Genomic DNA, 27,497 nt, shown 5'->3' on the forward strand with positions numbered 1-27,497 from the left:
GAGGGAAATTAATTGACTGACTGAGGAAACAATACTAGGAGTCCACAGCCACAGTAGTTGCTCTGTGCGGCCGTACTTTAGCACAATGCAGCGCTTTGAGCAGAGCTTTGTTAACATGTCAATGTTAAACAGGTGTAATGTACATCTGAGGCTGATGGGAATTTAATTAGTTTGCACATTAATGGTTATAAAGCAAAGCACAACACTAATCGTCACCTCATGCAACGGAAGGAGTTAAAAAGAGGAGACGGACTAAAGTGATTAATATTCATCTCGCCCTCATGGTGGCACTAGAGGAGACGTCATCCATTAATGTGCCACTTCTCCTTTGAGGGTCGCAGGGGGGACGGAGCCAATCCCAGAAAAAGTGAAAGAACCAACAAATGTTTCTGCACAAAATGTATTTAACATGTATTGAGACATTTCTGGACCAAAGTGCACGGACGATCATTTCCATTCTACAAGCTCACAGCACATTCTGCTTATGACACAAGAACAATTCAATATGCATGTGACGAGTGTTGGAGCTTCCTGGCTGAAATTCTCCTGAGGCGCCATGATCCTGTTTGTCACGTCAACTTTATTTGATTTTGTTTGTCTTTTAAAAATAATACCTCTCACAATATCATGCAACTTTATTGTAGAGCAATTATTTAGGATCTTTCCTTTATTATAAATATATAGAGTCAAACACAATATGTTCATTCCATATGACCTCACGGAAAATAGATATTTCCTTCTCCACACACTTTTGTTCTGAGGGAGTTCTGTAAAGTCAGCAAAGTTTTCTGTAATGAACAACTTTTTTTAATGGTTACACGTGTAGCTGTTGTATCAGCAGTGCTGCTCAATAACTGTAAATCTCTATAAAGCAAATGAATGAATCTTACACACGAGGCAACTTCTCCCATAACTTTTCCCCCCAAACTGCTGCTGCTTCTCGCCAAAGGACGAGAAAAACAACGGCGGCGTCGGCCAACATCGACCAATTTGTCTGAAGTGCTCCGGAATAAATGTACTTCTGGCAACCGGTCACTTGAGTGTCTTATAGAGTGCAAAGAGACGATTAAAGATTCTGCAGCCAAACTCTCTCCCCCAACCCCCCCACCCGGCCTCGTCTTCCTCCCCCTACTATTAATCCAAGGGACTCGCTCATTCATCTTTGTTCTCCCGCTCTATCTGCACCTCTCCTATACCTGAGAAGTCCTTAGGAGGCCGATAAGAGGGGGGGCAGGGAGACTGTCTGCGGGCTTTGTGTTAATTATCCTGAGGAATGGATGACAGAGAGAGAGCAGCAGGATTAGTGCCAATCTATAACCTGCATTACTTATTGCACTGGCAACAAAACTTTGGGTAGTTGTTAATGTTCCCTCTTAGGTATTCACGTTTGTGGACATTTGTCGATTTCTCCAACTCGATCTCAGGAATTTTATATGTTTTCTACAGTTAAAAAGCAAAGTCAAATAATAAATAAAACTGTTTCATTCATTGGGACAAGTTACACAAAAATACATTAAACACACACTGGACTTAACGAGACACATGTAAGAGTCAATGGAAAATAAAATAATAACTTGTTAAAAGAAATGATGTTCTATGAAAAGCGCATCGCAAGCATGTGCTGCATGAAAATAAAAAATACTTTCTATTTATTTATGATTTTACGGAGCTCTGTTAGTTGGGACCTTAAGGAGAATGTTCTCTGTGTTGTAACCACTGGGATGACGTGACAACAGAATGGATAATTATTGTTTCTTAGGTATTTTCTTTTTTCAAACCGGTTGCTCTTTGATTTCTCATCGACTGATTGATTAATCTTATCAGCTCCAGATAAATGTCACGTTCAAATTTAAAGCAATAGTTTCTTTCTTTACATTGAAGGTAGATGCACTGAACTAATATTACAATCCTGTTAAATTGTTGCCACTGGCTTGTTTCAACATATAACTGCACACTGAACTGAAGTGTGTCCTTGGCTGTGTCTGAGCTTCTCTGTTCTGGGCGTCTGGATCCTGTCAAACATCAGACGCTTCTCAAAGTAACTTTAGAGAAAGTCTTTTGGTCTATTTGCATTTGTTCCTGACGACACTAATTATAACAATTAAAACGCTTTTCTGTCTAACAAATCAAAACTGTGTAGATGCTTTTGCCTCAAGAATAGTTTGAACCTGTCTCACTTTCTTATGTTTTGACAATTACCTTTCAGTCTGATTGTGTTCAGACTCTGGATATGTGCGAGTGTGTATGTGTGTGTGTGTTTTCTAATTGAAAGCGATGGTTCTTGTCCGTCTCTGGAAGCCTGTAATTAAAACCTGAGGCTCCGAGCATGTGTGATCATTACGTGGCCGTACCGCTGCACTGTACCTTTCAAGTGTGGGTGGTACCGAGGGTATTCAAGCTCAACAGACCGCGTCTCTGTCTGTCTGTCTGTCTGTCTGTGTCTGTGTGTGTGTGTGTGTGTGTGAGACATCTTTCCTAAGTTCGTCACTAAAGAGTTTATGAGAAATGTGAACCGTCTGCTGATTAAAGTGTCACACTGATTAATGAGTTTCATTCAGGAAGTGAGACACTTGTATGGGAGCAACAAACTTACTGCTTCATCTAATGTCACTCTATTTTAATGGCAGTGACATGATGCACATTACCACATGCTTTGCTTAAATGGCACCATGTGGAGAGTGTGTGTGTGTGTGTGTGTGTCTGTGTTTAACCGACAAATAGAAAGAAAGATACTCAACATTTTGACTCTTTTTCTTGACACATAATAGACAGAATTTCTTGTTAATAGAGAAAATAATCACGGGATTTATAATAATCATTAGTGCAGTCTCATTCAGAAGCAGCGGGTCCTCTTTGGAAACTATGTGACTCTCTTGAAAGTGTCTGACTGAACCAGTAAATGCTTTCATGTATCACCATCGTTACAAGTGGAAGAAAATGCTGTCACATCAGCAAACTGTCAGCATAACTGAATAGAAAAAAACACATGAAAAGTAGAACTCCTTGGTGACGAGAGTGCAACAGAAAAAAAATAATCATTCTGTAAAGGAACAGAGAAGGAGCACAGGAAATTGACATGTTCTTTGAATCTACGTCTTATCTCGGAGTATTACAGTATTTATTAAGCTGCGTGTGGGCTGTGGTGGAGTGCAGCACATACTAATCCGATAGGTGGGCACTAGCTGTTCCTCTGGTAATAATGCAGCCTGCTTCTGTCCCTTGTCTCCCACCTGCTCATATCGTGGACACTATAGTCGCAGCACAATCAGATTATTTCACACTTTATCACCACAGTGGCACTTATCTCAGGATATGACTCTACACTAATACTTTTTTGACAATCGACAACAATGTGTCCGTATGAAGCACGAATAATCAAAAACAAGGTCAAATCAAAAGTATGTTATTGCCAGATATTTTGTCTTCATTTCTTATTCTTGTCTCTGTGTGATTTAAAACAGGAAAATAGACATTTTTTGTGGCAAAAATCTGTTTATACATCTATTGTTGCTTTAAGATGTTTCACACATTTTTTTGAATACAGAAATGGGGAATAATTTGGCATTAGTAGGGATTTTATAGTAACTGGTTTAAAAAACTGGTATGTTTTCTTATTATGATTCACTTTGCAAAAGCATACACTGTAGATTTATAAGGACGGACTACAGCACGGATCCCCAAGCGTGAAGCCGAAGCATCTTGATCGCCACCTGGTGGCTGGCTGCAGCATAGGTCATAAATCCCGCCTCCTCTATGTTAGTGGATGGGACATGGTCCAAACTTAACAGTCAAAATAAATGTTGGATGAAATTTTCTCAAACATGGTTCCTTTCATTTCTCCTGTGTCCAAGTGTGTAGGTTCTGTTTCAATTCAGTATTTGATGCTATAGACACGCTTTGTAATGCCATCATCGACAGCTGAGACTGACTCATGATTGGTCGAGCACATGTATGGGCGGGACCTCGGTACCTCAGCTCTCTGGCCCTAAATGCACAAGATGGCTGTATTCACATCAAGGATATAATGGCTTCATTTCTGGATAGTGTGAAGAAGAGGAGATGCGTCATCCATCAAAATAAATATATTTTTTGGGAACCACATGTTAAAGTTTACAGGCAGAAGACATCAGTGATCAATGTGATTGACCACTGTAGGCTATTGGTTTGGAGGGTGCTGATGAGCTATGGGATTGCTTGTTTCCAACTGACTGGAGATGTGTATAAATGGCTGATACACTCCGAAGCAGAAACCAATCATTTGTTCTTTTGTTCTTCTGTACGGTGAGACAAGTCTTTTTTTCCCCCTTTCTAACTGAGTTGTTTATTCTCTGTATTATTTTTAGGTGCCAGGAGACATCTCTGCTTTGAGCATATAATCTGCTTCTTTTGTCCACATATCAAACTTGGTGAATCAGTGTAATGAGCCCTGATGCGCAGCTTTCACTGGACTGAATTGGATATTGACGAAGTTGTCTCTTTTCATTACTCTTGACAAGTCTTCAGCTGACGTTAAAGGTATCAAACATATGGTCCACGAAGCGATAAGTATTTAGTCAAGGTACACAGGGGGATGCTGTGAAGTAGAAACTAAAAAATAAATAATCATTTTCCTCATTGCATGAAATAAAAACCCTTTAAATCCCAAGGTTTTATTTAACGAAAACAACAAAAAAACTCAAAAGTATCTAGAAAATGTTGAGCTTGTAAGTTAAAAAAAAGTAGTAAATTGTACAAAATAATAATACATTTATTTTAACTCAAGGTTTGCTTACTAGCTTTTTTTCAGAGCTTGCAGTCATCTCAGTAACGAAGAACCCTAGTCAATTAGTTTTGTACCTCAATAAAGCTGAAATACTCACAGGAGTCATATTAGCATTACAGTGTTACCATATGGATCAATATCCATAAATGAGATGTTTGTTATTGTTATTATTGTATATTGTCTAATGATGTTGGCTGTGTGTTGCTCTGGTTTGTTTCATCGGACGTGGGAACAACTAACTAACTAAAACACCAGATCCTACAATTCCCATAATGCAACTCTCTCTGCTGTCTGCCTGAATGTGAATAAAACTTGTATTACTGTTCAGGCTAGCTGCCATTAGTTAGCCTGGAGTGTAAAATAAAAAAAGTTAGTTTACTGAGTCTGTGCTGAAGAAGAGAAAGAGCTAAAAACAACCAGCTGTCACTGGGACCTTTCATTTTCCTGTCAGACCTGAGGAGGACGAATGTTGATGCTAATTAAGTTGGGGATTTTTTTTTCACGGTGGCCATTTTGACAGGAAGTGTCAGGTAAACACAGGTGTAGCTACAATGACATTAATGACAAAATGGCGGCTACTTCAGCCACAAATCAACCAGTGGACGATTCTCTCAGGTTGTGTGGATTTAAATAAAGGCTTCTGGACGCCACCGACATGTTTCTGCAGATGAGTGTCTGACATGGTCTCATCAGACTAACGGAGCACAGTCACCACAGGTAAGACGTTTCCATTGTTTGTTCCCACAGTGTTGGCTAAATCACGTGTTCCTATTGTCACCTGGTTGTTTTTAAATTGTGTCTTCTGCGTGAGTTCTGTTAGCTTGCTGCTAAGTGCTAGCCCATGTTGCCATGCCCTCCATGTTGGCTGTTGGGTTCATTTTTGTATTTCTTGTTAGCATGGCTGCCTGTAGGCCTGAAGTCACTCTTTGGTATTAGCTGCTTATTTTGCATGTAGTTGAACTTCTTGGAGTAAAACCCACTTCATTTTCTCTGACGTCCACAACATGTCAGTCCATGGTGTTCACAGCCGTCCATGTGCAGTGTGGGAAGTAACCTGGAGGCTTGAGTAGGGGTTGAATTCTGAGTTGGGAAGTGACTTCATGAATAGTATTAACAGATGTGAATCGCAGCAACAAATATGAATGACATTCAAATGTACTGTATATGTATGGCAGCAAATATTTGATTAGTAAAGCAAAAAATCTTAATAAACTCAGCGAGGGTCAGATCATTTTGCTGCGAGGGAAAGTACCGGGACCTGAGTGATGTCGGCCCAAATCACAGCCAGCAAGTTAAAGAGAAATTCACAACAGTTAAAAATATAAAACTAGGGTTCCTCTCCAACATTCAGCAAGGAGACTTATCAAGACTCCAAAGCAGAGTTTGGCGAGTTTGTCAAAGCGACGGCACTTCCGGGGATAATGAAGAGAACGTCTTCCAGCCACCTAATTATTTTATCAAACTCAGTGGTTCTGAAAACAACTGCTTTACACATAACTAAGTATCGCTTAAATTAAACAGTTTGACAGGCCATACAGTGCAATGTAATATTCAGTCGATTGTTCTTTGATTAAAATCTAGTTATGAGCAAAGTCTTTACATAAAAAATAGGACCATGTGAGAAGGATATGTAGACTCTTACAGAAACATTTAATATTTGCCAATATGCACAGATATAAATACTTTTATTTTGCATATTTTGCACATAGACCAGATATGATGTGCATGTATGTTTTTCTTCTTAATTCAAGTACTATATAGTTGGTTATATTTGGTTTTCTTTTTAATTATAGTTATTTATAAAATCATGTTTGGTTAAAGTTTAAAATATTAAGCCTCTATCAATTACATTTATTTTTGTCATAAGGGTTTGATAACAAGCTCTTAGATTCATAAATAAAAGGAAAAATGATTTCAACATTTTAGCCAGTAAAAGTAATGTGAATGTTTTATATATTGATTAACTTCATAGAAAATGTAGTTAAAACAAATCCGATTTGGCGTGACCACTCTTTGACTTTAGATTAAACCACTTCTGTCAGATATTTGGCAGAAAAGAAGAATCTGCCACAGTTCTTCTGTAGATGTGGGTTGTCTCAGAGTCTCCTGTGTCCTCGTGTGATCCCAGACTGACTGCATGGTGTTACTACAGGGCTCCGATCAGGGCCATGCTTTTCATATAAAATCAGGAGTGCATATCTCCCATACAGACAACTAAAAGCATGTTGAGAGCTTCAATGTAAGAGTTTACGCTGCCAATAACACCTACAAGATGGAGAAATTGACGATTATATAAAGGGTTAAGTCAGTTTTTTAAAAGTATATAGTAAATTAAATGGATGAGTGCTTGCCTTGAGTAAAATTAATTAAATTTCCTCCTCCACAAATAGATGTTTCAGCCTGTCAGTGTTATCATATTGTCCCTGACATGATAGTGTAAACGGATGGAATTCCGGAAGCGAAATAATCCTAAAGTAAATCTGGCCTAATCCCCTGAAATGTCTGGAAAGGAATCATTGATAAGCTGCAGCCATAAAGGAAAGCAGATAAGGCCTGAGTCTAAAAAGACTGCGACGGCCCCTTATCAGCGGTGTTATAAAACTAAAAAGTCCTCTTATCGGTTATTCTCTGTTTTAAGTGCAAGGTGAATAACGGAAGGAAAAAAACACACAGTGAGGGTAGAGCAGTGCTGTTTCTGCATGTGAAGGACACAGAGACTGATTCTGTGATCGAGTGTGTTTAGTCCATTGAGTGAGGATGAGTGTGTTTGCATGGGAAGGTATTCATGCAGATCCAAGACTGAGTGGCTGTTAGTGAAGAGATGAATTAAGAGAAAAGTTACTTTTAATTAAGTGAGCAGAAACCGAATAAACTGGATGTGAATAACAATCCTGCTCGGAAATATAAAGAAGTTGTTGCCATGGGATTACTTGACTCCCTAACAAGAGTTTACATACACACCCATTCAGTTTATGCAATCATCTGTGTCTCCTTAATGTTACAATACGCTGGGATCATTACTTTGTGAGTCACTGCCTCTTATGGATTTGTTCTGTCACCTTGGTGGCGAAATGACATCTCACTGATAACATCGCCCTCTTATGTTTACACCAACACTTTCAAATTTCCCTGGAGTATTTGGTTACTATAATTGGAACACTTTACTCAACTGGATAATATCAAATCTTTGCTGTATATAGGTCCCCATAGATATTGAAATGTACAGAGGCGGTTCAGTTATTGTGTCCACTCTGTTTAGAAAACAGCAGGTCAGCAGAGGGATCGTCTTCCATAGGCTGACGCTATCTTCACGATGCTTCGTCAGTGCTGTCTGAACTCAATGTCATTCTCTTATGGGGGGAAATCCCTCTGGTTTGTTTGTATTCCTTTAACCAATCTCAATCGTCTTCGTCAGTACCACAGACTGTATATTAAGATGGACGACACGTCTCCTCCTCTTCCTCCCACTATCCAGAAATGAAACCGAAATTCCCCCGGAGCCGGAGTCTGTACTGTGGTGATTGGGGGATGGAGCCGCTCGACCAATCTACGTATGTGTGTTGTGATACGTGTTGTACGATGCAGTGGCCGAGAGCCCAACACAAGTTTCCCCTATGGGACAATAAAGTATACCTTACCTTACCAATCACAAGTCAGTCTCCGCTGTCAATCATGCAGTTTCACCTTGTTTTTATAGCATCAAATAATGAATCAAAACCAAATATGCCAGGAAAAGCCCTTGGACATCAGTGTGATAACAACTGCCATAAATGACAGAAACAATCTGTTGAAAAATGTGTTAGTGTGCACTGACTTTCTAATTTGGTCAATCTCCCATCGATTAACATGGAGGAGGGATTTATGACCTATACTGTAGGCAGCCTCATTACCCACCCACCCTCATCCGGGGAGTCGGACTAGCAGAGGAAAAGTCTGGCTTTTTGTTTTAGTAGTTATTATGAGACTTGATTGGCACAGCTCCATATCAAAGCTGAAAGAGTGTTTGTTGTCAAAACACGACTCTACTTCATTATCCATCTGATGATGGTAATTAGCTGAAGTTTGTCCAGTGAAGCCCGGGATAAAACCGTCAATGATTCATTTCACAATAACTAATCGGCTGCGGGTTTAACTGTGACATGGCAGCGACGATAACTGTGGGCTTTTGTTTGATATGGCTCGCAATAATCAGGCTGTCAGCCTCTTGACACATGTTCGACAGTGTGATAACAGGTTCACTGAAGTAGCTGTAGCTGGAGAGTGTGATCAGAGGGCAGAGTAAATGGAGTGTACAAATCACCATCCGCCTCACACAAACGCTCAAACCCGGTCTCGCCGTTATCATTCCTTTTGCCCAACTTCCACCCTTCTATCCTTCTCCATCTTTATCTCTCCCTGCTGGTGGCTGATTAATATTGAATGACAAGGAGTTTATAATAAGGTGGCCTATGTGAATATCATGCATGCGTTTCTCTACAAACGTGCACGTACAAAGCCACATCTCGATCCACAAGGGCACTAATAACATGGTGGAGCTTGTGCATATAACTCCCGTCTAATCGCTGCAGCCTGAAAAGAGAAATGCATTCACTGCGGTGTTTCAACTCGCTGTCGCCGTCCAATTTTCTCCTCAGTCAAGTGAACAGCACTCCAAAAACCGTTGGCCGCCTCCAGCTCCCACATGTCAGTTGTCAAAGTCCCTCAACAGCGAGGAATCCTCAACGAGACAGTTATGGGTGCCCTGGAGGTCCAGACACCTTGTTGGATTACCTGATTGCCTGCGGTTTCAATTTCGCATTATAGGGGATTTACGAGCTGAGGGAAGGATTTGATCAGCCGCAGCATTTGCTTATGATATTATTGCTCTGCGTGCAACCTGCTTGATATACATGTCAAACAGTGGGGAAGTCATCGGGCTTGGATGTATTTGTGCTTTCATAATTAGCATAATTTCATACTGAAGCAAATTATTACTTGTGTGAAATCTTGTTTATTCACGATGTTTCGCACATGACAGTGGATTCTGTTTATAATCTGACACGGAGGTTTCTGTGCAGCTCTGGATTTTGCATCATCTGTCAGTACTTTAGTTTTGGAGGTTCTGCCTCGAGATTTTCTCACTTTTAAGGGCCTCTCATCAAAAACAGATCTGAACCACTGTCTGTTCTCTGTGATTCTTCAGTGTAAATAATCTAATATCTGATTTTAAAATGCAGATCCTTTTCTTCTGAAACCTTTCAGCACAGCTTGCTGAAGTAACCTGTTGTTCAAAATGGACGCAACTCCATGGTTTTTCAGGGCAGAGATTGCAGTGTGTCATGCCTCGTAGGAGTGTTTCTGTTGAAGTGTTCTTGTTGCCATTTTCTATGACACCTCTTTTTCATCCTGAGATATTTGTATTCTATTTGTTTTTTTCACTTTTGTGTTCGTGTGTTAGCACCCCCACTCACTGTCCCAGAGAATTTTGTTGTATTCTCACATGGGTTTACCTGGACATTTTACAAGGGCACTGGCAGGAAAAGATCTGGAAAATGTCTGAAAGCAGCTTTACAAAATATTCAACTATTCCTTTCACTTTATCTTGTACAGAGGTTGTTTTTCTGGAAAAAAAAGTCAGATTTCCAATGTAGACTGTCACGACCTGATCCTCTTAACCCAGTTCTTTTCAAGTTAGTTTAAAGTGTTTTAGAATAAATATAACTGTTTTTTTGACGATGATGAAAATGATTTAGGGCAGATTAAACTTTCAACTAAATCTAATTGTGCTCTTTGACGTGAAATATATTTGGAACGGATGTACTGATGTTACGCAGTCTGCAGTCACCAGTAGTTCTTAATCTGGTTGTAATTGCTTCCTGAATTGTCTTTTCAATGTGTGTGCATACTTATCCACACAGTGAACACTGAAATCAGTTTTCTTCTCCTCTTCCCTCCCCCCCTCCTACACTCATTTACCCTCCTTTATCATTGTGTTTCTGTTACGTCTGTGATACTGTCTTTTACATTGAAGCTTTTTGATTGCAGAAATGTTATTTCTGCATCCAGCTCCTGACCACCCACCTGCTAGAGGAGTGTACGTGACATGCTTGGGGAATTACTGCGGTGGCGGTTCTTGCAGAGAGTTGTGACAAAAACTAAACCCCCACCCCCCCCAGCTTTTATGCCACTTGATTAGGAGCCAAGAGTCCTGTCTGTGATTACATTGTCTGAAAAGGAATTCATCACCACACCTTTACCCTGTCCTCCTTCATCTCCTCCTCTACTACTGACAGGTGGAAAAAACAGTGCTCTGTGAACTGAGGGCAGAGAAAGTTGTTAGCGGGGAAAACTCACTGATCATCTGTAGTTCTGTGGTAAGACGCGGGCGGGGGAGGGAGACGGAGGGCTGAGATAAGAGGAGAGGGAATCTCAAAAGTGAATACATTAAAAGCTCAACCACTTTGATGAAAGTTGTCAGAGGCTTTGAAATACATAACAATGAATAGCCTGCTAGTTGCACATCTTTGTTCTGCTTACATAATAAATTCATAAACAAAAGGGAGGTGACCTTTTAATGGTGTAACTTAGCCCAGCATTTACAGAAAAGATTTCCTTTTTCTTTTTGAGTGGTTGAACACAAATTCCTACTGAGTGATTTCTTTACTTTAAGAGTAGTTGACCTTTGCTGCAGTTTTAAATTAGATGATGATATTACCCGTGAATCGCAGCTATATCATTGAACATTATAAAGATGGAGAACGCTGCTCCCCAAAAGCGCTATAGGTCATAAACTTAGCCTCCTCCATGTAAGTGGATTGGACATGGACAACACTAAAAAGCTATGATTTATTTGAACTGTGAAATTCGCTCTTTTGTAGGACTCGTCCCCCTGTTAATTAAGCACATTTAAGATGAGATGGCAAGCTGGGCTGTGTACAGTATCAAAAGGGCTGAATGACGAATGAAGGAATTAATACCAGGGATATAAGCCATTTTCAGACATTAACTCTGGATAAAGTCCAAAATATTCAGGCGAGGGGTTCTTGAGTAAAGCTTGCAGGAGGCAGGACATATCGTTTAAAAGCCAAAGTACATAACAGTGGCTCCATATGGCAGCGTTTGTATACGTAATATTTTGGTTTAAATTCTGGATATTGGGAGCAAGTGGAGGCGTGTCGTCCATCTTTCATGATATGGACACAAGTTTAACTGTTTTAAGCTCCATGTCCTTGTAAGAGAAGGTATTGGTCTCAATGATGCAGGAAACTATAGGGATCGAGAGAGAGAGAGAGAGACACACACACACACACACAGTCACCGCCTCTTTTTTTTTTCTCTCTCGCGCCATTTGCTCAGGCTCACATAATCCCCCCCCTGCATAAACATTTCCCTTTGATACCTACATAAACACTCATGCACAGTGGAAGGTTAACAGCCGTTGGTCTTTCTTGGGCAAAGTGGGGTCAGATCAGCTTTAGAGGATTTAAGGAACAATCACGGACTAAGCCTTTTTGAGGAAAAGAAGTCCTTAGTCCAGAGACGCACATAAGCTGCTTCCCGTCCATTTCTTGTGCCTTTTTTTTTTTTGGGGCGTTCACCTCAGCATATACCTTTTTTCATTAGTGTATCCCCTTCTGATTACCTAGGTCAAGGACGTTGTGTTTTCAACCCTATCCATTTGTGTGTATGTCAATAGGATTACACAAAAACTACTGAGCTCCATGAGGCCTTGGTGGAGGTATGTGCTCAAGTGAGTTCCATTCTAGATTTAGTCTTCACGCCATTAGATAGCTCAACATACAGAATTTGACATAAAATATACCGCTATATTATTATATCATATGTAACTCACTGACCTCAGGCACTTGTGTTGATAGTTTGAGTGTGTGTGTGTGTGTGTGTCTGTGTAAACCTGGTGTGTAATATGATGATGATATTGACCTGAGCATGTTTAATGTTATAGGCATCAAGGGGAAGAGACATTTTCCATCCTCATGCCTCACAGGGGTGGACATAAATGGTTATCATGCTTTAATATTAGAAATACCTATACAGTCATGGACATGGTCACACACACACTGGGTACAAATGCACTGAAATCTTAAATGTAGGGTTTCTAACATGGTGTTATCTTGGTAAGATTTGCACTGCATGGGCCACAGCAGGAAAGAAAAGATTGATTTGTAGGAAGATGTGCTCTCGGAAAACAATCCATTTGACATTGGGAGCTATAGACACAACAACAGAACCACTGAAGTTGAATATTGCAGACAATTTAAAAAATGAATCAGCCTGGTGCATGGTGCAAGGACAAAGTCAATTCTTGAAATGAAATATTTTGACTCGGCTGATTCTTTAACCATTTGGCCGGAAGGACACGAATGATCGAAGTCTTCATGTGGCATATCACATTTACATATTGCAAGGTGTGTGTGTGTGTGTGTGTCTGTGTGTGTCTGTGTCTGTCTGTCTGTCTGTCTGTCTGTCTGTCTGTCTGGTACCTGTGTGAATGGGTGTGTGTGTGTGTGTGTGTGTGTGTGGTGATAATAGAGGATAGTATACCAAAACTGGCAGTAATCAGTTTACATCAGCTCAGGGCTGGGGGGAGAAATGATGCAAACATCATTGAGGGATTTAAGGTGAATCACTGGCTAATATTTGTTTGCTTGGTATTTGCTGCAGGCCTCCAGCTGCATTATTTCTCCCTCTGGATTTATTCCTGTGATAACAATTCCTTGTTCTTTCAGAGGATACAGACAAAATTACTAAAATGACAATGTCAGAGTGTCCACAGACACCCGGCTGTATCAATGCTGCGATAAACAGGCACTGTTCTGTTCTCCGGTATTGAATATGAGCTGTTTTGCGATGTTCTCAAATGTGTTCATTTTTAAGGACCTCTGGGTTTTCGGCATTAATAGTATTCCAGTCACTAATCTCTGTGTCTATGATAAAAGTAATACTGCTCATATGTAGTTCCATGTCCATTAGTTATGACTTCATATTTAATGTTACAGGGAGTGTGTTCCCCATTATGTTATAGAAAATCACATGTTGACAGAATGCATATATTTGGTAACAGTAGCACAGTGATTTCTAATGTTGGGTGTAGCCCGTTTGATAAATTTGCACAAAGAAACACGTTGACAACAAAACTGTGATTATTATTATTATATACCAAAAGAACAAGGTCGCAAATCCAACTGGTCAAAATTAGTTTTCCCTGTCGGTTGGCTGGGCTCAACCGTAGAGAAAGGGTAGTTCAGACATCACGAAGGAGTAGAACCGCTCCTCCTTCACGTCAGAAGGGGACAGTTGAGGTGGTTCGGGCATCTAGTCAGAGTGCCTCTTGGGCACCTTCCTTTGAATGTTTACAGGGCATGGCCAACTGGGAGGAGACCCAAGGGTAGAGCCAGAACTCAATAGAGATTTACATATCCCATCAGGCCTGGGGATGCCTCTGGATCCCCCAGGAACAGCTGGAAAGCCTGGCTAGAAAGAGGGATGTTTGGGATACCCTTCTTGGCCCGCTGTCTGTGTAACCCAGGCCTGAATAAGTGGAAGATCATCGACAGACTGATTGATGGATGAATGGATCACAGGAACATTACAACTTTTTTATTTATTGGGAAAATAAGTGTGGTTCTCTGTACACTCTGTTGCATTGCTATAGTTTTTGCATCCATAATGTCTCCAATACAGAGGGGGAAACATTTACCTTCAATCTGAAGTGTCAGACCTCTGAGGAAAACAGAAAAATACTTGATCACATGGACACAAACTTCTTAAAGGTTTCTTCTGTTTATCACATTCAGTTTAGCAACCTCAGGCAGTTGAATGTCTATCATTGTAACAAAACTCTTCTTGTGTCATGTGAGCACTCAACTGCATCTTGAATTTCTGCAGCTGAAAAATGGTTTCTCTGTGAACATGGCTGCAGGGTGCTGTTTTACATATTAGTGTCTTAAGGAATAAGCTGGTGAAACCCTGGAGTTTTCTTCTGAAAACTCACAATACCTGCTGACTTCTCAGTTAAAAGCAAACCTGCAGGTTGCCGACGTAGTGTTGAAGCCTTAGAACTCCTGTGGAGAAACAAGCACAGTATACAGCCTTCACATGGAGTGATTCTGTGTAGTCCTTAAAAAACTTATTTGTCATATGGAAGTACATTTTTTGTGTTTTTTAAATTGTTAACAAGTCTGAAGTTCCCAAAAGACTAAAGACTGTACATAGAAATGACAACACATCTGTACTTCCTCCTGCTATTCAGAAATGAGGGGCCAAATGTTTTGAATACGAATGTTGCCATCTTGAGCTGATGAGGTAATTTTGAGTCTGCGCTGTAGTTACCAGGGATACTCGTCCAATCAGGAATCACTCTCAGCTGTCAATCATGAGGTTTCCCCACATTTTTATATCATCAAATAACTACTTAAAACCCAATTTACAGGAAAAAATTTGCACTTGGACATGCCTCAGTTTGATAAGGCAGGGTTTATGATCTGTACTCCTGGCACTCACCAGGGGGCGATCAAGCCACTTGATCACATACGGTCTATTGCCGTGTTCCTTTTTACCTCGGAGCTCGGTCCTCGGATTGAAGTTACACCCGAATAACCCGAGTTGATAGTGGTCCAGTTGCATAGGAACAATGTTTACGTTAGGCAGCTAGCCATTGTTAGCAAAACCAGTTCATAATGACTCATTACGCAGCATTTCACACATACTAAAACCTAAGTAACACATCCACAGACAATGTGGAAGAAAAATTAAATGACAGAAGTGGATATAAATAATAAAAACTACAGCTTTGACTACTGTTGATACACGGGGCGGTCATCTTAGCTGGTAAGGTTCCTCCAACCCGCCCAGTCCAAACCCCGACTTGAGGAGTTCCAGGTGCAACCTCCGACTGGTGGGTCGGTAATTCCGAATGGTAAAAACATCCCTCAATTTTGGTCAGTACATCATTGCCTTCTCTTTACAGTAACTACTTTGCTGGTAGGCCTGTACACACTCCACTGGGCTGAATGATGTCCCTGGAGTCGAGGCAGATTGCAGCGTCTAGTGCCTTTGACAGGCTGGACCATACAGTGGTGCAAAAAAGTATTTAGTCAGCCACCAATTGTGCAAGTTCTCCCACTTAAAAAGATGAGAGGCCTGTAATTTTCATCATAGGTATACCTCAACTATGAGAGACAAAATGAGAAAAAAAAAATCCAGGAAATCACATTGTAGGATTTTTAAAGATTTTATTTGCAAATTATGGTGGAAAATAAGTATTTGGTCAATAACAAAAGTTCATCTCAATACTTTGTTGGCAATGACAGAGGTCAAACGTTTTCTGTAAGTCTTCACAAGCTTTTCACACACTGTTGCTGGTATTTTGGCCCATTCCTCCATGCAGATCTCCTCTAGAGCAGTGATGTTTTGGGGCTGTCGCTGGGCAACACAGACTTTCAACTCCCTCCACAGATTTTCTATGGGGTTGAGATCTGGAGACTGGCTAGGCCACTCCAGGACCTTGAAATGCTTCTTACGAAGCCACTCCTTCGTTGCCCGGGCGGTGTGTTTGGGATCATTGTCATGCTGAAAGACCCAGCCACGTTTCATCTTCAATGCCCTTGCTGATGGAAGGAGGTTTTCACTCAAAATCTCACAATACATGGCCCCATTCATTCTTTCCTTTACACGGATCAGTCGTCCTGGTCCCCTTGCAGAAAAACAGCCCCAAAGCATGATGTTTCCACCCCATGCTTCACAGTAGGTATGGTGTTCTTTGGATGCAACTCGGCATTCTTTCTCCTCCAAACACGACGAGTTGAGTTTTTACCAAAAAGTTCTATTTTGGTTTCATCTGACCATATGACATTCTCCCAATCCTCTTCTGGATCATCCAAATGCTCTCTAGCAAACTTCAGACGGGCCTGGACATGTACTGGCTTAAGCAGGGGGACACGTCTGGCACTGCAGGATTTGAGTCCCTGGCGGCGTAGTGTGTTACTGATGGTAGCCTTTGTTACTTTGGTCCCAGCTCTCTGCAGGTCATTCACTAGGTCCCCCCGTGTGGTTCTGGGATTTTTGTTCACCGTTCTTGTGATCATTTTGACCCCACGGGGTGAGATGCGTGGGCCCAGATCGAGGGAGATTATCAGTGGTCTTGTATGTCTTCCATTTTCTAATAATTGCTCCCACAGTTGATTTCTTCACACCAAGCTGCTTACCTATTGCAGATTCAGTCTTCCCAGCCTGGTGCAGGTCTACAATTTTGTTTCTGGTGTCCTTTGACAGCTCTTTGGTCTTGGCCATAGTGGAGTTTGGATTGTGACTGTTTGAGGTTGTGGACAGGTGTCTTTTATACTGATAACGAGTTCAAACAGGTGCCATTAATACAGGTAAAGAGTGGAGGACAGAGGAGCCTCTTGAAGAAGTTACAGGTCTGTGAGAGCCAGAAATCTTGCTTGTTTGTAGGTGACCAAATACTTATTTTACTGAGGAATTTATCAATTAATTCATTAAAAATCCTACAATGTGATTTCCTGGATTCTTTCCCCCCATTCTGTCTCTAATAGTTGAAGTGTACCTATGATGAAAATTACAGGCATCTCATCTTTTTAAGTGGGAGAACTTGCACAATTGGTGGCTGACTAAATACTTTTTTGCCCCACTGTATGTTAAGGATCAGATGTCCTGTCCCATAATAAAACACATTTTTACCCTTTTTATCACTTTTAATCTCAGTTCTCTTGTTGGCTGATCCTTCGTGAAAATGGATTGTCCTTTTGAATTAGTGAAAGGGTGAAGGATGTTGCCTTGTGTGGCAGTAGGTTTTTAATGCATCATGATAGCAGGTTGTGTCTGAATGGGTAGCTCGGCTTTCTAAATCTGCTCGGTGTGTTCACTCTTATTTTTCCAGTCTGGAGGTGCCACACATGGATGCAATCATCATCACAGTCGTTGTGACTGATGGAAATGGAAAAGCTGTCCCCGTCATTACCACCATATAGCATGTGTGAGTCCATCTGGTGTCCCCACACACCAGTCTCCATCTGCACCTCCTCAGGTTGGTGTCATTATCAAAGATACAGCTTACAATATTTTAGATAGAAAAGCCAGACACCTCGACCTTCGGTGAAGGCAGAGACATAAAGCATCTTTCCTCACTGAAATGATTGAAGAGTTTGATCACAATCAGTGTGGCAATTCCGGTCCACTGTGTTGTGCCACAGCCTAAGTACCGTCTGATAGATGATAGCTGTACATCACAGGAAAGGTTCCTTCACTTGGAGACAGGAAATGCTTTCTGTATGTTTCACGGTCCTACTTGTGTTACTTTGTGTGGCTCCTGGAATTATGCAGTGTTGTGTCACTTCTCTTTTAGAGAGCTCGCTAAAAATATAATTGCATTCCAGTGATGATACTAAATCTAGGCAGCAGGGCAGTAATGAGGACAGTTTCTTCAGTTTCCAGACGTTTTCTTGAACTTGGTAGAGCCACGTGGTAATGGACAGCTTCAGGAACCTTCCAGGTAAACATAATGACAGTGCTCATTTATCTCTCCTGGTCTGGGGAAGCTGCAGTCATTTATTATCTGTGATGGACGGTAGCTCTCATGTTCATTCTTAATGTGTGTTTGTGTGAAACGGAAGCTCAGACACTGGGTGCTGATCCATCTGAGTAACCGACACAAACACACCATATACATTAAAACACTCATATTCACGTGTGTATGTAAGACTCAATATCAATCAATAGTGATAAGATAAAACTTTATGATCCACAGGTCCCAGCTTTTCTACATGGTTTATGTGCAGAAGTCTGTATATGTAGCTGTTTGTACACATATGGCTTTAGTATCTATATCTGCAGCCATGCGTCAGACTTGCTTTTAAATAAATAATCAGTATAGTCTAACTTGGACAAAAAGGAGCATTGGCGCACACTCACAGACTCATAACATTAATCTGTTTCCCCCAGTGTGATTGCGTTTAACACAAGCCAAGCTGCAAGGTTGGTGTGTTTGTGTGACTGTGTGACAGCAATGGCCCATGATTGGGCTCACAGGGCTTATGCCTCCCTGCTGAAATCAAACCTGTAGTTGAGTGAAGTGGCACATCTGAGGATGTTTCATGCATATCAGGCTGCACAGAGCACGTTCTTGTTTTTGTATCAAATATGGCAATTTTTATTTCTACCGGGAATTCCAATTTGGCTTCCAAGCATTTTACAACAGTGAAACTCTGATATCAAGGTTACTTCTACTGAGTGTTAATTCTTGTCAAGCTGATCTCAGATTGTGGCACAGTTTAATCAGTTATCTTCAAAAGTAATTTGCAATTCAAATTAAGTTCTTGGTTGTTTTTAATCTTACGTTTTACAAATTTCCTGTCATGTGGTGTTTAACAAGGCTCATATCAAGACCCCCTCTTATGTGGAAATGCCCTGTTTTTAATTTGGGGCACAGTTGTAAAAAGCCCTTAAAGGGGACATAGCATGCAAATTCCACTTTGTTAGTGCTTCTACAGGTTAATGTGGGTATCTGGCATGTCTACCAACCCAAAAACTCTGGGGAAAAAACACTTGCGCATTTTGTTATAGTTCCTCTAAGTCAGAAACGTCATGCTTGAGCGACTCGATTGAGCTTCCTGGGTTTTGTGTCGTAACAAGGTACTGGAAGTCTCCTACATGGTCTTGGCCCACCCCACCCCACCTCCCCCATCCCCCACTTTCGTTCGCCGGGTTACACCGGAGGCTGCGAGGCAGCGCAACGCCCGTTCCCAGCGCGCAGCCGCCTGGCTGTTCACACGGGATGACATTTCTCCGCTGGTCAGCCCGCACGATTCACTCACATGTGGCATTTGTCTGGATCGTTGGGACTGGGGAGGCTGCAGCAGTTACTCGGGCGCGACCGCTCGCTCTCCCGTGCGTGAAGCTGGAATTTGTGTCCCAGCGCCGCACACGGCCAGCAGTGTGGGAGCTTTGCTGCGGTGTTCCAGCACGCACACATACGCCCGGGTTACAATGAATTCAGCAGTTAACACGGGCGCGGAAAGCGCGCTGAGCAGCACAGCGCCCGTTCTCAAAGCGCGCAGCAACCACAGCCTGTTCTGCGGGGCGTGCCCTTTCTCAGCGCTGGTCAGCCCCCATGGGCTATTAGCCTTATATAAGGTCAGCCCGCGATTCTGCTTTCTCCGCTTGTTGTTGTACACCCGTTGAATGTCGGGGTTCGGGGGTAAATGATGGTCTTCCCCCACCCCTCTCTTTCTCTCTCTGTCTGTCTGCTTGTGTGCTTGTAGTGGATGGGCAGAGGGGACATTTAATTATGTGATTGGGAGAAATTAAAACTCCCAGGACAGCAGAAGGGAATACAAAGTATGGGATGCATATTTGATAATTTATATCATATAAAATATGTAATTTATATCGTTTAAAATCATGGGGGAATGGCTCATTAGCATTTAAAGGAACAGGCACTCAAAACGGAGTCACTCTGTGGAGGAGGCTTGTTTTATACAGGAGTAAAAGGGTGCTGTTTTTAAATGATCATGGTATTTTTGACCAAAAGTATGTTACGAACATTTCATTAAGACCCCAAGGGAACCATATCAACTTGTGAGTAAAATGGGCATGCTATGTCCCCTTTAATTCATGCTTGTTATGAGCTGTTCTCGTGTTCATATAATTGCAGTAAGATTACCACAACTACCAGTAAGTAGTAAAACATATTTACACATTTTACAAGTGCTACTGCCAGTCTGTTCACCATATCCGGGAGCCATGACCACATTGCATATATTCTAGTGTTCCTTCATTAGCTGAGGTTTAGAATGCTTTCCCACCTAACTTCTGTTTAAGACCCTGGTAAGTTTGTTTAGTACGATTTATTTCGGTTGTCAAGGTCTCCGTTCACTTCAACCAGACTGTGGACTATGGTTTGTTTGTGGTGTAGAATCAAACCGACAGAGAACTGTCTGGTTCAGGAAGTGATCTTGTAATTGTTCTGTGTAAGAAACATGTTTAGAACCTTTTTTTTCACTGCATGGTATCATGTCATTAAGTCCAATAAAAATGTTTGTTGCATAGTGATTCCACAATTATTCTCCCTAGAATGTAACCCTAAATAATGTCTAATGTCTCATATCTCATCCTATCGCTCCCTCATTTTCACTAACTACTGTCAGTCAGTGTTTTGATTTCCTCACATGGGTCCTGATGTTGGAGATCTGCCAAAATTGATCAACCAATAAATTACTCTCTGTACAACATCATGCTTTCTCATTTTGGTTTATTTGTAAAAAGGCTGTATGAACACCAACATGACCAGAAACACTGACCTCATCTTGGTGCCTTTTTTTTCCCACTGTTTCACCTTTTTAACCCCAAACTATAATTGAGGCTTGAGGCCAGAAGTACCAAGTTATCTGATGCTAGCTGCTCCTGTTACAGACAGACAGCCAAAGGGACAAGTGCTATTACATTTTGTCAGAGGCATTTCATCATAGGAGTTGTCATAGGCATTTCAGTTGTTCTCTGGAAAGAGTTGCATAAGAGTTTGCCTCCCAGGTTTAGTGGAAACATGCAGAGAATCCATATCTGACTGCAATTGATCCCTACTGATTCTCACCAAAGCTTCTCGTACTGTACGATCTTGTTTTTTGTCAGAGCTGTTATTATGAGTTTGAGGTAGGGCGGATAAGATTTTGATAAGGGCCCCTGTGGAGCTTTGTGAGCTGTGTGTGAAATCATTTTATTGTGTGGGTCAGTAAAAGAACCAAATCTGTCAGTCATTTCACTGCCTACCTTCTGTTTCTCTAGCTGAATGATTGTGCGTTCACACCCTGAGCTCGGCACGTCTGTCTGATGTTTGTGTGTCCTCTCTCCTGTATGTGAATGACCAGTATAACTTACTGTATGTGCTAGTGTCCATTTAAAATATACCTGTCAGTAGCCTGATTGCTTGGTCCTGGGTTAATCCAGGTTACAGCTTTCTTAAGAGAGTCATTAAAAAAATCCTGACATAAACTACCAGTAACACAAATATACAGAATGGATGGATGTACGGAGCCCTCTGTCGCCGACAGGAGAAAGAAGAGATGCATGTGTAAATGTGTAGGCTCTGGATTTCAAAATACTGCATGATTTAGAAGCTGTGCTCTTTGATTCATAGTTTGTTCCCCTCAGATTTGTAAACTGTGCGCCTGGATCCAAGTGAAAAACATAGTAAATACATTTCACTGTGAAATATCCCATTTATAACACAGTATAGCACATGCAAAGTAGCCTTCTTGGTTTGATTAAAAATAAAATAATTACTCAATGAAAGAAAACCACGGCAAGTGCATATTATTTTTGAGTTTAGGACTGGTAGCTGCACCCATCACGATTGACTATTGCTGGGGAAGGTATTGAAGTGGTAGAGGACTATAAATATTTAGGAACAATAATGGAAGCCAAATTGCCAGTGAATTCAAACACAGACCCAATCAATACGAAAGGTCTGCAGCGTCTATGTTTCATGCACAAACAGACAGTTTAAAGTGAACAGACGCTGGTTCTCTTCTATCACTCTTTGGTGGAGAGCATCCTAACCTTCTGCTTCACCGCCTGTTATTTTTCATTGTCTGTGAATGATCAAAATAAACTGCATGAAATATGTCCAGTAAGATCGCTGGACAGCAGCAAAATTGTCTGACACTGATCTGTGAGTCTCAGGTGGTGAAGAATGGGCGAGCCGTAACTCAAGATGAAGCACATCCCCTTTTATAGATTAACAAGCTTTTACCATCAGGAAGACAGTTCAGGGTGTCATCCAAAGTTCAGAAGCAAAAGGAATCGCAGATCATTTGAGCCCACGAGTATTGCACTCTTGAACAAACGGTGAAACAAGAAAATGACAGAACCTCTGTGTGTGAGGGTGCTGTTATAAAATGTAGGGCACTTTTTAGGTTATGTATGCTTACTGTGGTGAGGTGTCGGTGCTGTTGGTATTGGAGGTATTATTGTTCTCTCTACGTGTCTGACGACTGCTGTGTACATGATACATAATTTATCCAGATGCTGTACTGCCCTCGTTGTTCTTTTTCTTCATGTCAGGTAACATGAACAAAAGTGATGTCTGAAGCTTTCACAGGAAATGCTCTTCCAAAACTCTTCACCCTTGACACAGCCCTTCCTTGGGTCCTCAGCAGCACACCCACTAAGTTTGAAGTCGATCAGATATAGTGGTTGTTGAGAGATTAAAAAAAAAAAAAAAGACGGTCCAACAGGGATTCATCCATTTATAGTTTGATGTGTACTGCTGCAGGTTGAAAGCTGTGCCATTCTGTTGCAATGATGAACCTGCTGGCCTCGCTAGACAGACTGACAGACAGAAATGATGGGGTGAAAATCACCTTGACCACCCCCATCACTACATGACGCAGCATGATAGACAGTCGGCTGTCAGCTGCTGACCTGAAGGTCCACTCTGTAAGCAGCACACTGCATCTTTTTGTATTTTCATTAGAGAACAGACTTTTGCCACTCGAATAAATTATTTAGTGCAACTTCTCAAGATAAAAATTCAGAAACAAAACTTTATCCCTTGGACTATTTGAGTGTGAATGCAGTTCCTGCCTTGGGTCCATTTCTTGTGTATTTTTACTTTTACATTTGGCATTTTTCATTACATGTCTCGAGGCTCAACTCGGATCCTTAGGATATGCAGGATTTTCAAAGGAAAAGCAAAATAACCCCTTTAACATCAAGTAAAAATAAAACGGTCATTTTGCATTATAGATGAGCGTCAAACACTCATGATATTTAACCAAATTCGTCCTTAATCTCCTCTCTCCAGATTCTGTCATGTTTCTCAGCCAAGACATTAAATCTTAATTTACGACTTCATTTCAAACACATATGCTCCGGCACTGACGCCGTGCCATTACTAATGTGTTCTGTGGCCTGGCTGCCTCTAAATTACAGACCAGCAGAAGTTGGCAAATGTAACACTACTACAGCATGGTGCGATTTTTACCCTTCTGTTCTGGTCTCAGATTTACAGCCTGTCTCTGGAGTGTATTTCACAATGATTAAAGCTGTTTATTAGTCCCAGGCCCTTAACTCTCATCCAGTAATCAATTCAGATACTTTATGACTCCAGCACACACTGACAAGGTAGATTACATGTCTGAATTCTCATTTTTCTCACTTAAACATCGCTCGTATATCATTCACTGGAGGTGCCACTAGTCGTTGGCCTCATATAGAAAAATGTTATTCAAACACACTAAAACAAATAGAATTTGTATATCAAAGCTTTATAGAGTGTCTGGCTGGAATTCATCTGTTTGTGGCCAAATGTATTTGCCCTACAATGTAACACATTTAGTGCGTAAATCATCACCGAGTAATTTACCAACAGATGTTCTTATATAACTTACATTTTAGATTTAAGTGATTCCTTGGCTCTACCTGTTCATAACATGTCAGGTCTTAAACTATGTATTTACAATGTATAGGTATAATTTAAAGTGATGACAGCTACTTTCTCAAATCTAGATCACCACTAGAATAACTTTTTTCTTGGTGTAAACATGTATCCAAACGTACTGTGTGAGATCCCTTTCCTGTTCACTTGAATAAGAAAGTGATCTTGAACTTTTAGACACGAAATAGATTTTAAAAAGTTTTGGAGCAGGGGAGGAGGGTAATATTCCAAGAAATACATTTACGAGAAAAATACATGCAATATTCTCTGAGATCGTGAAGTAATACATTTGCAGGACATTTTCTGGGATTAAAGTCATAAATTTAAAAGAAATATATATTTTCAGGTCAGGTTATTATTTTTGTATACTGGGTCTCTCATATATTGCCACTTACCGTCTTGCAGTTGATGGGATATGCAGATGAGCCCCGACTTGCTTATTAACCACAGTGTATTGAACTTTATTGATACGCAATGATGTTTTTCTTTTCATTGTTCAACTAAGGCCAATCACTGGCAATTTTACAAATTGCAAAGAAAATCTCCCCAGTCTCTGGCTTTTATGAGATGAAAAAGTAGGGACTTTTTATTCCAGCCTCATCCTCAGTCTTTGAGTCCGTTCTCATCACTTGCATTCCTGATTTGCAAATGACTCATCCTGTCCCCCCCCCGAACCTTTGGGGTTCAGCGCTTTCAGGTGCTCTTAATTTGTTGTGCTTCGGGGCAAATATGCAAATAAGCTCACCTCTAATTGCGCAGCATACAATATAATTATGTGCATTTAAAACTCTGGATATATACTTTTGTAAGTCGATTTGATTTTAAAGTCTCAATAAGGTTATAAGGCTGATTTGAAAGCTTAAGGCACAAATAGGCTTTTCATGAAAAGATGTGGATCAAAGAGCAGGTCCTGCTGTTTGAAGCCTGATGCAGTCACTCTTCCTGTTTTTAGAAAATTATAGCACACTCTCACTAAAAGCATCAGAGGGAGGCAGCAGCAGCCCCCTCCTCATATGCCACCCTCTGTCTAAATTTCTTCCTGCATATCTCTCAGCAACAAAGATGCAGCTTTCGTATCTCACGCCTCCGCCGGGAGGAGAAGTAAAGTGGCATTTGTGGATGACGTAGTTTGAAGTTAATACTTCTCAAAAAAAAGCTGTATATTTGTTTGATTTAGTTCTGTTTTGGTTTGAATCCCTTGATCAAGTGGATTGCTGTTGCCGTCAGTTTGCCCTGAAATAAATCAAAGTGGACGGATGCACAGAGCAAAGCTTTTGAATCATAGTGAGACTTTTCATAAAGCAGCTCCCTCTGTAAAAACTCGATGGCACCGAACAAAGAACAGGCCCTGTCGTTTGAAGCTTGGCAAAGACCCTTTTTTTGTTGTACTTTTGCACTCACACACTGCCTGTCTTGCTCCCTTGCCCCCTTTCTCTCAGCCTCATGTTTGACTTTCTCCACGGACACAAAAGTTCATCATCAAAAAAAAAAAAGAGCACCACTGGGGGAAAAAGAACATCTCGATATTTTACAGTTTGCTACAACACACTTTTAGCCTCTTACAAAATAAAAGGAAGTGGCTTCAGATGAGACAGCAGCCATGTCCGTTTGTGTGTCACCATGTCCAATACGAAAGCAGCTTTGATATTAACTCACCCCCTCTTTCTCAGGATAAAAGATGAGGGAAACTGTGTCTGCAGCTGTGTGTAAGTGTATGAATGTCACCGTCAATATATATAGAATCAACCTCATAAAGTACATGCTATAAATACGGTGGGTATGATTACTCTCAAAGTCATATCAGATCTGTTCCTAAAATGTTCTGTAGTTACCTACGTCTGTTTATTTGTTTGTTTGTTTGTCAGCAGAATAATGTAAAATATATTGACCAGACTTAAAAATGTGTCTATGGAGAGAACCTGCAAACTCCACACATAAAGACCCTGGTCGATCAGGGATTGGAACCTTCTTGCTGTGAAGTGATGGTGCTTATCACTGTCCCCTGTTTTGTTTTATGAATAAACAATTAGTTTGATATTAATAGTGGATCAAATGATTCTGAAATATGTCATTATCTAGTTTTAAAAATCAGAAATGGAACCGTTACCTCAATATTTGAATCAATGTTCTTCCCATGCACATTTCAAAGAGCTGAAGTCAGCAAGTTCAAGCCCTTTGAAATGTTATAGTAAATAATAGATTAAAGCATCACTTTTTCATATCGTATTCAGTTTCAAATCTCGGTGTAAACATGGCTGCTGGTGAGGTGTTTCAGTGTGAGTGATGTAGTTGATAACGTTAAGTTCCGTCTTGTCTGAGTCATGTTTGCTGTAAATATGGATGAAGACAAGCCAATTATGAAAGAGTAAGAGCAGAATCTTAACCTCTTAATACTGACGACCCTGTAAACACACCTTATAGCAAGTAACAGCTGATTTGTTGCCAATTACAGAACTGTAGCTATAGTAGAAATAATAATGTGATGAAAGAAGAGCATTAGCATATGCTTCCATCAATTATGGGAAATAAAAAGGGTCACCCGAGATTAAAAACAATTATGGATTACATGGTGCGCTGTACTATAATTACTTCAGTACTTCATCATATTTTCTGAATATGATAAATGTGTGATGTGATACCTAAAGTTTGAGTTCAGCAGCTCTTTGTTGAACATGCTGAGGCGGCAGTTTTCTTATCAATACACCCCCGTCTGCATATTTAGTCAGATGATGAGAGATAACTTTATAGTTAAAGTATTTAGTGAGATGTCTAATTAGGGCCCCAGAGACAGTACACAATTTAGATGTTTTATTTTGTGAGTTAAAAGGAATTCATCCTCTGTAGAAATCAGTCGTCACCCTCTTCAGTTATTTATACAAACACACTGACTTCAGAATGAACATGGTAATGGAGGCTTTCGATTTGAAGTTAAGAGAATCCGTAGTTTTCAAATACTGCACAAATTTGAGCAGAAATGCTCTTGACACTTGTTTATAATCTCAAGACTGTGCTTGCACTGGGGAGTCATTTTGGCACCATGACCTAAAAATAATTAATCATGCAAAAGCAAACTGAGAAGCTTTGCCCCAAGTGTTTAGAAATGATGATATACAGCTTGACCTTTAGTTGTGATGATGCAGTGGTAGTGGACTTGTCCTATCAAGGGCTATTCATCCTTCAACTTCTTCACAAATTCTCCTTCTGAGTGAGGTTTCAACTTCATGGCTATAAACTCGCCTGCATTGTCTGTCTTAGGCAGTGTCTGTCTTATGAGAGCTGCTTGTTGTG

General features: G+C 40.8%; 1 long non-coding RNA gene across 1 annotated transcript in view; it reads left to right on the top strand.

Annotated features, from left to right (window-relative positions):
- Positions 1 to 5,330: 5,330 nt before the first annotated feature.
- Positions 5,331 to 27,497, top strand: part of LOC118114551 — a 47,580-nt gene continuing 25,413 nt past the window's right edge. The window contains exon 1 of the long non-coding RNA XR_004697464.2: positions 5,331 to 5,479. This is a non-coding gene — a long non-coding RNA (uncharacterized LOC118114551). The remainder of the gene's footprint in view (positions 5,480 to 27,497) is intronic.

This window comes from Hippoglossus stenolepis, chromosome 9 (assembly GCF_022539355.2).
Source record: "Hippoglossus stenolepis isolate QCI-W04-F060 chromosome 9, HSTE1.2, whole genome shotgun sequence".
In the NCBI taxonomy this organism is placed as follows: domain Eukaryota; kingdom Metazoa; phylum Chordata; class Actinopteri; order Pleuronectiformes; family Pleuronectidae; genus Hippoglossus; species Hippoglossus stenolepis.